The sequence below is a fragment of the Pleurodeles waltl genome, chromosome 6 (genome assembly GCF_031143425.1).
Source record: "Pleurodeles waltl isolate 20211129_DDA chromosome 6, aPleWal1.hap1.20221129, whole genome shotgun sequence".
Taxonomy (NCBI): Eukaryota; Metazoa; Chordata; class Amphibia; order Caudata; family Salamandridae; genus Pleurodeles; species Pleurodeles waltl.
In genome coordinates, this window is record NC_090445.1 from 1593544363 (window position 1) to 1593557136 (window position 12774).

The window sequence follows — 12774 nt, forward strand, 5'->3', positions numbered from 1 at the left end:
GCTGCTCTTCCTATGGAGCCTAAAAAGAGACTATTCAAAATGAACACCTGGCTACCGCTCTAATTATGCACACCTGTACAGTTTTTGTTAAAAGTTTTTACGGTTCGAAAAATTGTGCATCATTTTATATGTTTAACCTTGTAAATGTTAGTGTTGAAACATGCTTGTAATAAACACTTTTAAATTTTCATCAGTAGTCTGCCATCTTTTTGTTTATAAATGGTTTGAAAATGTGCGCAGTGTGAATTAAAAAAAAAAATGCCAAGGATGAAAGCATGTTTAAGATGTTTTTTATTTTAGGCACACATAAGTACAAATAACAGCTTTACAGTACCTTACACTTTTGACAAAGACCATATTCTGCTTTAACAACGTGTGACATTGTCCTGGAGTTTTCATTCACATATTTCATAACAACACCATCGTTGTTTACTAGATCGTCTGAGTACAGATTAAAAAAATTTCTAAACGTTATACCTTCAGACATTTTACTAATAAAGTATATGCAATGTTCCCCACATGTGATGGCAATAGGATCCTGTACCCGAAGTTTATTATACACAACAGTGGGTGATGCTTTTTTTACATATTTGAATATCGGCTTTGTATAAATACTATGCTCAGGGAATTCGGCTAAACTATCAAACACTATAACCTTGTCCACATCCAGAAACAGAGCCGCCCAATGTGCACCACCCCTGTAATGGGGATCGGTGTTAAAGACGAGGGTGCGGGGCCTTTCTGGACCTATCTTTTCAGGTAGTCCATCGCTAGGGGATACCCCTAGAAAGTATTTCTTAGCATGTTTATGTCTACTTAAGAAGTCCCGTATCTCCGTAGTGTCCATTTTATATATTTTTTTAAAAAATTACATTTTTTATTTTTTTATTTTACACTCTTTCAATGGTAGTCAAACATAAGCTGACTGGCGTGGTTGACCTGGATAACGCTGTCGAATACCGAGAACACAACCATGTTCACATTGGCCGCCAGCGCCTGTGTAAAACGTATTTCCGCTTTTAGATTTCCGTTTTTGATCAGGTTGTAATGGTCGCCGTCTTCCATGTCCGGCGTCAGGTCGAACGCAAACAGAGTGTAGCCGGCAGCATACCCTTCTCTTGAAACAACTACTCCAGAGTCCCTCAGCTGTTTCCCCGTTATCGAGACCAGTCCTAGATATTCCCGGACAAAATTTGATGTTCCAAAATTCGGCGTGAAAGGTTTTGCGGGGATCACGGCGCCCTCGTGAACCAGAGCAGCATAGTTGATATCATAGTGTTTGAAGTTGAAAGGGTTTGAGTTGTAGACGCCACTAAAAGCGGTATTGTCCACAAACCCTATGATGATGAGTTTCGGTAATTGCCCCAGAAATAGATTCTGCTGCTGCGTTAATCGGGTTCCGGCGGGGATGCTGAATATCTTCAGAGCAACTCTTTCAATGGCATACTTGGCGTTCGATAATTGTAAAGCTTCAGCATGGGCCAGTCTGACACTTGGGGACACTTTCACTCTCTTTACAAACAGGCTCGCTGACAATATAACCAGTTTATACTGCTCTGCATCACTGCTGATGAGACAGAAAGCGTCTTTGTTACGATTGAGTTTGATCTTAAGATCGATACCGTTGACTAACAGTTTGTCTTGGAAAAAAAGGTCTGAATGTACGCGCCCTAGGAGGTCAAAATGCCTACTGCCGGCGACGAAGCGGGCTCTTTTTTTAAATCCCTCATTGTCCCCGTCCAAAGCCGTGTTCTCCAAATGCGCTTCGGTATCTCGGTAGAAGAGCCCCGCTGAAAGATGTGTGTCCAGCGCATCGCGACTATAATTTAGAATACTCTCTATGTAGGCCCTGTAGGCATACATGTTATCACTCTGTGTGACGAGGCGATCGCCTAGGTTAATGTCCACTTGATTAAACATTGTTGCGATGAGGTAGGCTATCGGGGCTACTCTAGCATCATCCTCGATGTTGTCACCGTTCGCTTTGGTTATTTTACAGACGAGGTGTAGGAGAGTGTTGTTGAGATCAAGGTACATATCCGTGGACCCCGACACATAAAACTCTATCGGTGCAAGGGGTGTCAGAGCGGCCATCGGCGACACTTCCATGAAAAAACTGTTTTCAATGCTGGTCTGTGTGGGTTTGAGAGAAAACAGATCTAACTCAGATTTGGCGCATTCACCCGATGCACAGTGTACGAAGGCCATGATCGATGTTTTAAAAAATATTCGCACTAGAACGAGTTCTCTTCTTCCTGGTCGATCTCTTCCGTCTTATGGCTCTTCTTTTGTGAGGGCCTTTTGAAGTAGTCCGGCGCTTCTTATAGGGCCTTGGTGGATCCCTACGCCTCGAAGCCCTGCGCTTCCTTTTAACACCACCATGCGCTTTATACAGCAACCCCGCTCCTTCTTGGGGCTGTCTATTCATGCGTTCGGCTACCGCAGACGTTACACTACCCACGACATCCTAGGCGATGTTTGTAGCAGCCGCTTTAACATGAGGTTTTGCAATTTCGAACCCTCTTCTCAAAAAGGGCATGGCTCTCCTAAACATGCTCCGGAAGAAACCACCCAATCCCACCCCATACATAACCGGAGCCCCTTGAAAGTAGGGCTGGGGTCCTCCATACCCCGCCTGAACTCTATAATAGTCCCTGTACATAGAGGGATCCCCGTAGGTTTTCATGATGACCATTGCAGCTGTCTAATAGTCACCTTCGCGCCATGGCCTTAAATGAAGCTTGACAATAACTTTCCCGTATTTAAAGGCAACCGGCTCCGACTGATCGTTGTACACCATGATGGTTATAGTGTCAAAATGGTTTTTAGAAATTGCAACATAGTCGAGTTTGTGATGTTGTATATTAACCATCGTGTTATTTTCGCCCTGCACAGGGACCCACCTCAACAAAGGTGAATAACTGTCCCCGACCCTCTGCGGCTCTACAATATCGCTATAAACGTAGAGTGTATAAAATCCTCCGTTAATATCGGGACATGTAGGGTCTGGATCCACCTGCCTTTGCTGATGTTGTACGGTCCCTAAAACCCGTTGTAATTTACCACTACATTTAAACACGGTACTGAGCTCTGGGGCTTTAAGAAACACTTTTCTTCTAACGTAATCCAATACCAGATATATATTCGCATACGTCTCGATGCTGCCTATAGATTTGTTGATGGCCTCGACTACCGTTGATACGGTGGGGTAATAGCCGTGTGGGAAAGACAGGTGATAGGTCAGGGTATCCTGAGGGCGCTTTATATGAAATTTAACATCGGCCTTTGTAAAGGTATTCCAAGTTCTAGGGTACTGTATTTCCGTTAGTGCCACCTCCCACGGGCCTTTCAAATCCACTGGTTTTGCAAGTTTCACCGTATGACTCGAAATCTGATTGTCTGGGAACATGTCCTTCGAAGTATTGGATGGCAGCGTGATATAAAAAGGGGAGTTCTCCATCATGGCGCTTACAGCTTGACCTCACACACCGTGCAATGAGCTGGCCAGGACCCAACTGTTAAATTTCTCGGGCCACCCACGCCATTTGACCAGCGCCTGTCTCCGGGCACCGCTCCCTTTACTTTTCAGAACCTTTTCAACCCTGTACACCCTGTTCGGATCGTAGGGCACCTTTTGCAACTCTTCGGTGTAAAAGACACCCGATACCTCTTCCCCAGCGTAGTCTTTTAACCTGTAAATATATATCCCTTCTTTAAGCTGCACACTTTCCACTATGAATATCTCATCGCTGAATGTTTGCTGGTAGCCTTTGGTGAAGACCCCCTTCAACTTTGAAACCCTGACATGATCCCCTTCTTTTAAATTCGGTTTCTTGACCTTCGGCGTGAGACGCCCACCGTACACCGTTCTCCACACCGTTAACGAATTATCCCTTGCTACCTTAACAGGGGCCATTTTGATTGTCCTGTGGTAGGTGGCGTTATAAATATCTATAAAAGCCTTTAGAACATCCACGTATCTGTAGGTGTTGTTGGCGGTGAAATATCGCCACATCTTCGACTTTAAAGTACGGTTAAAACGCTCTGCAACAGCAGCCTTTACCTCTGTGTGCGTTACAAAATGTTGAACAGCGTGCTGGTCTAATAATTTTTGGAAATGTTTGTTTAAAAATTCCTTTCCGGCGTCTGTTTGTAGTTTCTGGGGCATACGCCCGCTAGCGAAGATGTCTTTAAAAGCAGATGTAACGCTCGTACCACTTTTATCGTTTAATGCCTCTGCATAGGCGTACTTGGACAAGACATCTATGACTGTTAATATATACATGGCGCCATCGTTATGTTTTGCTAGATCTTGAAGACTGATTATGTCGGCCTGCCACTGATAATCGAGCTGTGCGTTAACAACGGTGGCCCTCCTCTTAAAGCGTCTCCTGGCAGGTTTGTGCAGCGAATAAGCCTCTTCCCCAGCTAACCAAGTCTTCACACTAGCACGTTTTACAGATTCATTTTCAGCTCGAGCCCTTCTAAATAGAGCTTCGGAGCCTCCGAAACTTCCAACCCCATGTTTATCGTAATAAAGCTTCCTTAAATCCGCATCCGTCATGCTGTCTCCCACCAACACCACGAAATGAAAGACGCCTGTTTTGTGTAAGGTCATTTTATTAAACATGAAAAACATAAAAGTGCGGCTGGGCTACACAACCAACGTGTATTTGACATTTTGTGCTACATAGCTTATAGATGTCATAACGCTGGACCACTGTGGTCTTTTTACAATCGTATACATAGTACAACACCCACTACACATGTTACTCAGAGCATGTCCTTTTACAAACCCTAAGCGCCACAAACTTTGATATTTTTATAGCTATACTCTCAATAGCTCTAGATATGACTTCCCGCTCCCCACGCCTATAACTCTGAACACTCAGAATACTGACAGAATTCAACAGTTCATACAGTTCTAGCCAGGACCATTCAGAACCTTTATTTGTGAGATAATCTTCAGTCATGTTCTCCAAAGCCTCGTGTATCCCCGTCTCAGGTGAAAGTCTTAACTCTCGATTGTGATCTTTGTCCGAGGTCCGGCATTTAACAGATGCGTTTAGCCGTCCATTGATACACCACTTGGCGATACACACATGACTGCTACATTGCAACAAGGCCGAAGGTTCCGAAATGTTCAGATACCGCAGAGTCACAGGATGTATTTCAGCTATTCTTTCTTTAACCAGCACAAAAATCAATCTCCCGATACAGATGTAGCCCGGGTGTAACTCATAGACATCGTGCATCTCGATACCCGGATTCCCCGCCTAAAAGTGAGTAAGTATGGAGCGTTAAGTAACACATTTATGGTCTACTTTTTTTGGTTTTTTTTTTTAATTATTTATTTATTTATTTATTTTTAAAACAGCTTTCGTGGGGCTAAAGACATCATTCTTTTGTTTTTATAATAAATGTCACACATTCGTCTTTCTATAACCCGTTCTATCATACTTATGTCAAAGTGGGGACACATCCCGTGCATGCGTTCGAGTTTTGAGCAGGGCTCAGCAGCGTATCGGATCTCATTGACAGCCGCAGCCAAGACCTTAATCATATCACTGTGGACACCTTTCTTCACAGCAGACAGCCCATACACAACCCTTAACAACTTATATACCCGGTAAGGGTCTATCCGACTACAAATGTGGCGAATTGTTCTTGCTGTGTATGCATCGTATAAACATTCATGAGCCTCCTGTTGAGGCTCATTAATTTTATGCCCGTAACAAAGATCATAATAATCCCGTTTAACACAAGCGTTCACAGCGGCCGCTGCAAAACCTTTAACTGGCCATATGGTGGCCCAGGGTACGCCCGGAGCTTCCTTTTCAAAATCGCGGCTAGTGTTGGTGCAGACACATTTCTTACGAGGCTCTTTGTTCTGGCTTGTAATACTTTCAGACTGTCTGGAACAGCATAAGCAGTAAAAATTTACGCCGTTAACCTTTGGAGTTGACCCTTCTAGAGGCTCTCTTTCTTCAGCTACGTTCTAGGGTTCAAACAGAAAGCACAAGACACATTATTAGTTAAAAGTATGACCTTAGAGTATACAGGCATAAAAAAATAAATAAAAAAAAAAGGTCATTACTAACCTCCATATTCGCGTCACACTCAGAGGCTCCTCTGAAATCTTGGGAGTCGCAGAGGTCCATTGGGGTAGAAACATCGCCGGAGCTTACACCTGATGGCTGTACAATAACGGCCTCTGACTCGGGGTCCTCCTGGACGCCCATGTCTTCATAGATGGGCGAATTCGGTGGTGCTACACATTCTTCAACATCTTCAATGTCTATGAAGTTAGATGCAACACTTAATTCATCTTTCGAGGCATTGCTGTCGCTGTCGGCCCCCTTAATAGGGGATATCAGGGTCGACACATCCTTGAGGTTGAGCTTTTCAAGCCGATAGCAAAGTTCCTCTTCAAAACCGGTAACATCGGTATCCTGGGTGGCAGGGACACCCTATTGTGAATTCTCATCCATCGTAAGAGGGGGTAGGGTCTGGTAATATCTACCAATAGTGTTCAGGGCCCCTGAGGAGGCGGCTTTTCTTGCGATCGGATTGTATCTCTTCATGACACCTTGCCAAACTGTTTCAGCCCTGGTTCACGGTTTGACAGCCGGTTCTAACCAGCTCCTTATATGCAACATTTCAAAAAAAGGGGGGCTAACACGTAACACCATGAGGGCACATCCCACTTGACACCCCCATGCCCACACGTCACTTCCGGGGAGGGCTTTCAGGGACACCGGAAGTCCCAGCCACCGGAAATGACGTAATTTCCGGGGGGCGGGATAACTGTCACTTTTAATATGATGATTAAAGGTATCCCTTCCTACTACTCACATGGTCCAAAAGGCATACAAACTCCTTCATGGGTTCTGATAAGAGCCTTCAGTGCCTCTGGCCCATTTCTAGCCTCCAAGCACATGTTTTAGTGATATTTGCGACATTTTGAGTGTTTCAGGTTTAAGGGGGCAAAGTAATTCCTTCTACTCAGGGATATGGAGCTCCAAGTCGGGTAAGATTTCGGGGTTTTCCCTTGGATGGAAGTCAACAAAAAAAACCACTCCACATGGTCTAAAACGTATACCAACTCCTTCCCAATGTCAGTTCTGAGCCTTCAGTGCCTCTGGCCCATTTCTAGCTTCCCAGCATTTGCTTTAGAGATGTCTTCAACATTTTGAGTGTTTCTGGTTCAAGGGGACAAATTTACTTCTTCTACCCAGGGCTATGGGGTTCCAAGTCAGGTAATATTTCAGGTTTTTCCCTTAGATGGAAGTGAACAAACAAAAACACTCCACATAGTCCCACAGGTACACAAACTCCATCCCAGTGTCTTTTCTGAGCCTTCAGCGTCTGTGGTCCATTTCTAGCTTCCCAGCACCTGTTTTAGTGATATTTGTGACATTTTGAGTTTTTCAGGTTCAAGGGGAGAAAGTCAGTATTCTACCCAGGGCAATGGAGCTCCAAGTTGGGATTAGCTTCCAGGTTTATCCCTTAGATGCAGGTGAACAAAAGACAACTTCCCATAGTCCAACAGGTACAAAAACTCCTTCCCAGTGTTATTTCTGAGCCCTCAGTGTCTATGGTCCATTTCTAGCCTCCCAGCACCCGTTTTAGTGATATTTTTGAAATTTTGAGTTTTTCAGGTTTAAGAGGACCAAGTCACTCCTTCTACCCAGGGTTATGGAGCTCCAAGTCGGTTTAGATTCTAGGTTTTTCCCTCGGATGCAGGTGAATAAAGGACACCTTCCCATAGTCCAAAAGGTACACAAACTCCTTCCCAGTGTCAGCACTGATCCTTCAGTGCCTCTGGCCCATTTCTAGCCTCCCGGCACATGTTTTAGTGATAATTTCGACATTTTCTTTTTTTCAGGTTCAAGGGGGCAAAGTCACTCCTTCTACCAGGGGTTATGGAGCTCAGAGTATGGTTAGATTTCCGGTTTTTCCTTTGGACGGAGGTGAACAAAAAAACACTTCAAGTAGTCCTAAAGGTACACATACTCCTTCCCAGTGTCAGTTCTGAGACTTCAGTGCCTCTGCCTGGGCCTGCCCTGACTGAGTCTGGAAGCTATGACTGGGCCTAGCTGGGTGGGGAAGCTATGACCGGGCATCGGGTGAGAGCTCCACCTGGCCGTGGGTGGAAGCCCCACTTCAATCTTCCAATCTGCAAATGTAAATCAACCATATACAAGTGCTTCTAGGTAAGTAAACCTTATGGAAGCCACACAAAATGCACCACATATTATTCCATTAGTGACCAGTTTCCAAAAACATATGATGGAAAGGTGTCCCACTACAGAGAGAGTATGCATGGACGTTAAAAAGCAAAGAAAAACACCAAAACATTATTGCACACCCACCCACTAGACCACCTCAGACATACTGTTTGGATTTGGCATGAGGGTAAGTAAATCGTTAATAAAATGGTTACTAAAAAATAACTTGATTCAACAATGACTTTATGAAATAAAATTCTAAATAATATTGATAAATCAACCATTTACAAGTGCTTTGAGGTAAGTAAACCTTGTGGGAGCCACACAAAACACACCACATATTATTCCCTGCTCTGATGACGTGGGCGTGCCGTGCGCATGCCGATGTCATCAGATTGCCGAGGGGGGTTCAGGGGTGGGGGCGGAAGGTCTTCTGTGGGGGTCTGTGGGTGTGTGGCCCATGGGGGCGCACTAGCATTTCCTCCGTGGGTCGGTACCAGGACGTATTGGTGAGGTCCTTGGCACAGCAGTGCTGCAGCCGAGGATGTAACCATTACACCCTGGGCACAGAAGGGGTTACACAGAGATTACCCTTTTCTCACATGATCAACAAGTCTCAGTCACACATAGGCAATGAAAGAGATGCAGTAAAGTTTTCAATAGGTTTTATTAACAAGACTTCAATCTACTGTAAAATGCATGAGCTGCAATGATTAGGATAATGAACAATGGAAGAAACAGAATTGTAAAAATGAGTCTCATAAATACTAAGACCCCCACCATCTTGCAATAACATAATATGTGAAATAGGCCCTAATAACCTAGCATGGAGAACTGAATCTCTAACCTAAGGAGAGCTAAGTGTGTTAAACCTAATCTACCTGTACCATGTCCATGAGAAGAGCCCCCCAATCTTCGATACCTTGGAATGAGGTCTCTAGATCAGACTCCATGGGGACACAAAGGCCGGGTGTGCATCGAGGCGATGTGTAGCGTAGATAGAGTTGATGACATCTGTTCGGAATCCCTCTGATAATCTTATCTGCGTGAGAGGTATTTATGCAGATCTTGTAGGACCGCTGACACAGGTATAATCCCAAACAATAGATAAGAAGGCATGCTTGAGACGGCAATTACATAAACAATTCCCTCCAAAAGTACATTATGTTCCTGTCACACCTAAGTGGGAAAGGGACATGATGGGAATTCCTACATATATCACTTGTCTTTGACGGTGATAGTGACACCTTCACAGAGTGACACTGATAACGTGAAATCAAAACATATTCCTAACTAGAAACAAGGCAACGATTTTAGGAAGAAATAATTAAATAAATGCGCTAAAACAGAGCAGGCTAAGTAGGCTAAAAGTCACTAGGTGATGGGGGCACAGGCCTGCAAGCCAAAAGGCTAAGCGATCTCCTGGTTCCCAATAAAACTAAACAGAATCCACTACACAGGGGCATTCATAAAGGATGTCCTATGTGCCCACTGTAAATTGTTCCAATCCAATTACCCATTCTGTAGTGAGTGTATGCTGCATAAAGCATTATGTGGATGACATTCCTCTGTTCTTGAGAGCACACTGCTTAAGTAATCAAGCTGTTTTGCGCTGCACTGAGAATATTACTATTTTGGTGGTCCACAGAAACAATGTTTACAAATCAGAAATTATTTTGTTGTGTACACCCAGTGACGTCCTTCCCTTCCAACTTTAATCCAAACGTCTTATGGGATCATTTAGATTATAACTGGAGAAGAGGCCCCATCCAAGACAACCATGGTTTCCCTGCCCTATTTAGATCTGCAGAGTTGTCAACAGTGCAGTCTCAGCTGGCTCTGGGATGAGAAACCATAGGACCGTCATATTGTAGTGACTTTATCCACCTCATTTAGAGGGGTGCCCATCACTACATTTCACTGCCTGAGACCCCTGTGCCAGGAATGGTAGAATAGGGCATAGAAATCAATTACGGCCCCTGGGAAAGAGAGCGCCCAGGGTGTCAGGGCCATTGATTTTTCACTTTTCAAAAGCAAACGTATGCATTGAGAGTATGGTTTCAGAAAATTAGACTTTGCCAAACTGACTGATGTCTAAACTGGATGGGTAGTCCTCCACTAGGGAAGTGGAGTCCAGAGTTTTTGCTGGCCAGTAGGACAGTAGTCCAAATTCAATTGGCTCCCTATTTTCCATTATTGCTAAAGGTGCATAATATTTTTTACTAATGGGAAGTGCTATCACTCTCAATATTGTGGCAGATGATATGGATTAAAATGTTGTTATTTGTCACTATTCTTTATTTTCTTTAGGAATTCTTTTTAGTAGGTTAAGGACATGTTCTCAAGTTTTGCTGAGAAGAGAATAGCACTCGTATGAACCATCAGTTGCATCCTTTTGTATTAGATGCTTCCTGCTTTTCCAAAGTTTCATACCTGTTATTTCATTTTTATTTGGTGCCTAGTTTTGCTGGTTTGAAAATGCTTATGGTACATTCTATTTTGACAGCTCAATCATATGTTGACATATATATATATGTATTCTCATTGTTACTGCTTTATAAGTATCTTAAATCAACTTGCTTCCAGACCTTGATTGAGTAAGTGAAACTAGTAAAAGTAATTTTCTTCATTTTTTTGATAACCTTTATTCATGTGGAGACAAGACTCGTCAAATGTATACCCTATTTACATGTTTTGATGGAACTCAATTAAGTTAAAGAAAATGTGAGTTTTTTTGGTGTTTTGATATAAGGCCCTTCTAGACCCTGAGTCTTAGCTTGGTTTCACAGTTTGTGCCTTATTTTACATTTACACATATTTTATTCTTATTTTATCAAAGCTTGCTTTTAGCAGTTATTTTTATATTTTATCTTCTGTTCCTTCTAGGAAGGCAGAGTTCAAGCTTCTCTTTTAACCAGCCTTGTACTGCATATAATCTGTACTTTTTGTCCAAGGCTGGTATACATAGGTCATGATATTCTGAACCCTTATTTGCCGGCCCAGGGGTCCAGTTCTATCTCTGGGACACAGCATTACATCAAAGCTGCTGCCCAAATGAGGCATGGGTCATTATATAAGTTACACTTAGACCGAACAATGATAGAGGGCATTCTGGTCATGACCATCCTAGGATGCTTGTTTTTCAACCAACAGCTAGACTGATGCTGACATCTCAGCCTCTGGAGGAGATTGCCAACTGCATCACAGGCAGACCCCTGCTATTATATTCAGGTATGGGGTTGAGGCGAATCCTATAGGTCGGGCCAGGCAGAGGGTTACAACCACGATGATCTCAGATTCAGACATAGGGTTTTGGTAGGAACATCCAGACACTCGAGACACATGCAACATGGTGAGGTTGTTTATCTTTTTCACTCTTGCTGTCATGTTGGTTACAGTGCTCTGTTTCATCTACCTATTATCGTAGCACATGTTTATTATACTTAAATGCAATTACTTCAGTAAATGCATTGAAATCTATCTTGAATCTCGTGTTTCACCTTAGTATGCATGAGTGACTAAGCAAAAGGGGTAAGATTTGTTTCCACAACTTCACTGAGGAGTCAGAGTGTCATGTTTAGGTTGCCGTAATCACCTTTTGCCCCAACAGGTTTGGTGGCGAGGGTGAGGCACTACGAGCTGGCCACGACTTAGGCAGACAGTTGCCAAGTTGGGTGGGATGGATTCAGGCCCTTGGTTTTCCGCCCGCTGGCCCTATCACGAGTTTCCTGCTGGGCCAGTGGGTGGAAACAGTGTTTCGGCCCGCCGGCTCAGCGGGAAACAGGGCATGACATTTGCACCGGCTCGTAATCAATGTTGTCACAGGTCACATAGTGCTCTAGCTGGGTGTTGAAGATGAAATAGAATAATGCACACTAGAATATCACCAACTACAATACTGATTTATGCTAGAAACAGTGCCACAAAGATATTTAAAGGATATGGGGAAAATCTGCATATAGGAATCCTCTGTACAACTGATTAATTGATTAATTCATGCGTTATCATTGATGGATAAATTATGCGTGTATTCAGATTCTTTAAGGAATGCATTTTTAATCTGGCTAAATTATTGACATAGTTTGTATTTTTTTTATTTATATATTCTTGCATTATTGTGTTTGTACATTTCTGACGTAAAAGTATGGAAGAAAAAAACATTTGCAAGGGTATTCCGCCATAAAACAGTACAGAAAAAATGAACAACATGCCCTTCGTAGTAAAAAATCAATATTAAAATATTGATAAAACGTTTACATTGACTAGAATCTCGACATCTTTGCCCGCACTGCATTGTCTTTCTTTCTCTGGAAGTGGACTAGGAAGCAGTCCAAAATATTTTGGATGTTAATAATGACACAACCATATACGTTAACACTTTTCAACTCAGGATCAGATCCGGTCTAAAAGGGGGCTTTTAAATTCCTAGTTGGAATTGCTCAAACATGCCACCTAAATTAGATGGCTCTAAAAATCTGAGAATTTACAAAAAAATGATTTACAGGCAATTGTCAAGGCCTTGACAGTAAATATCTTCTTGGCA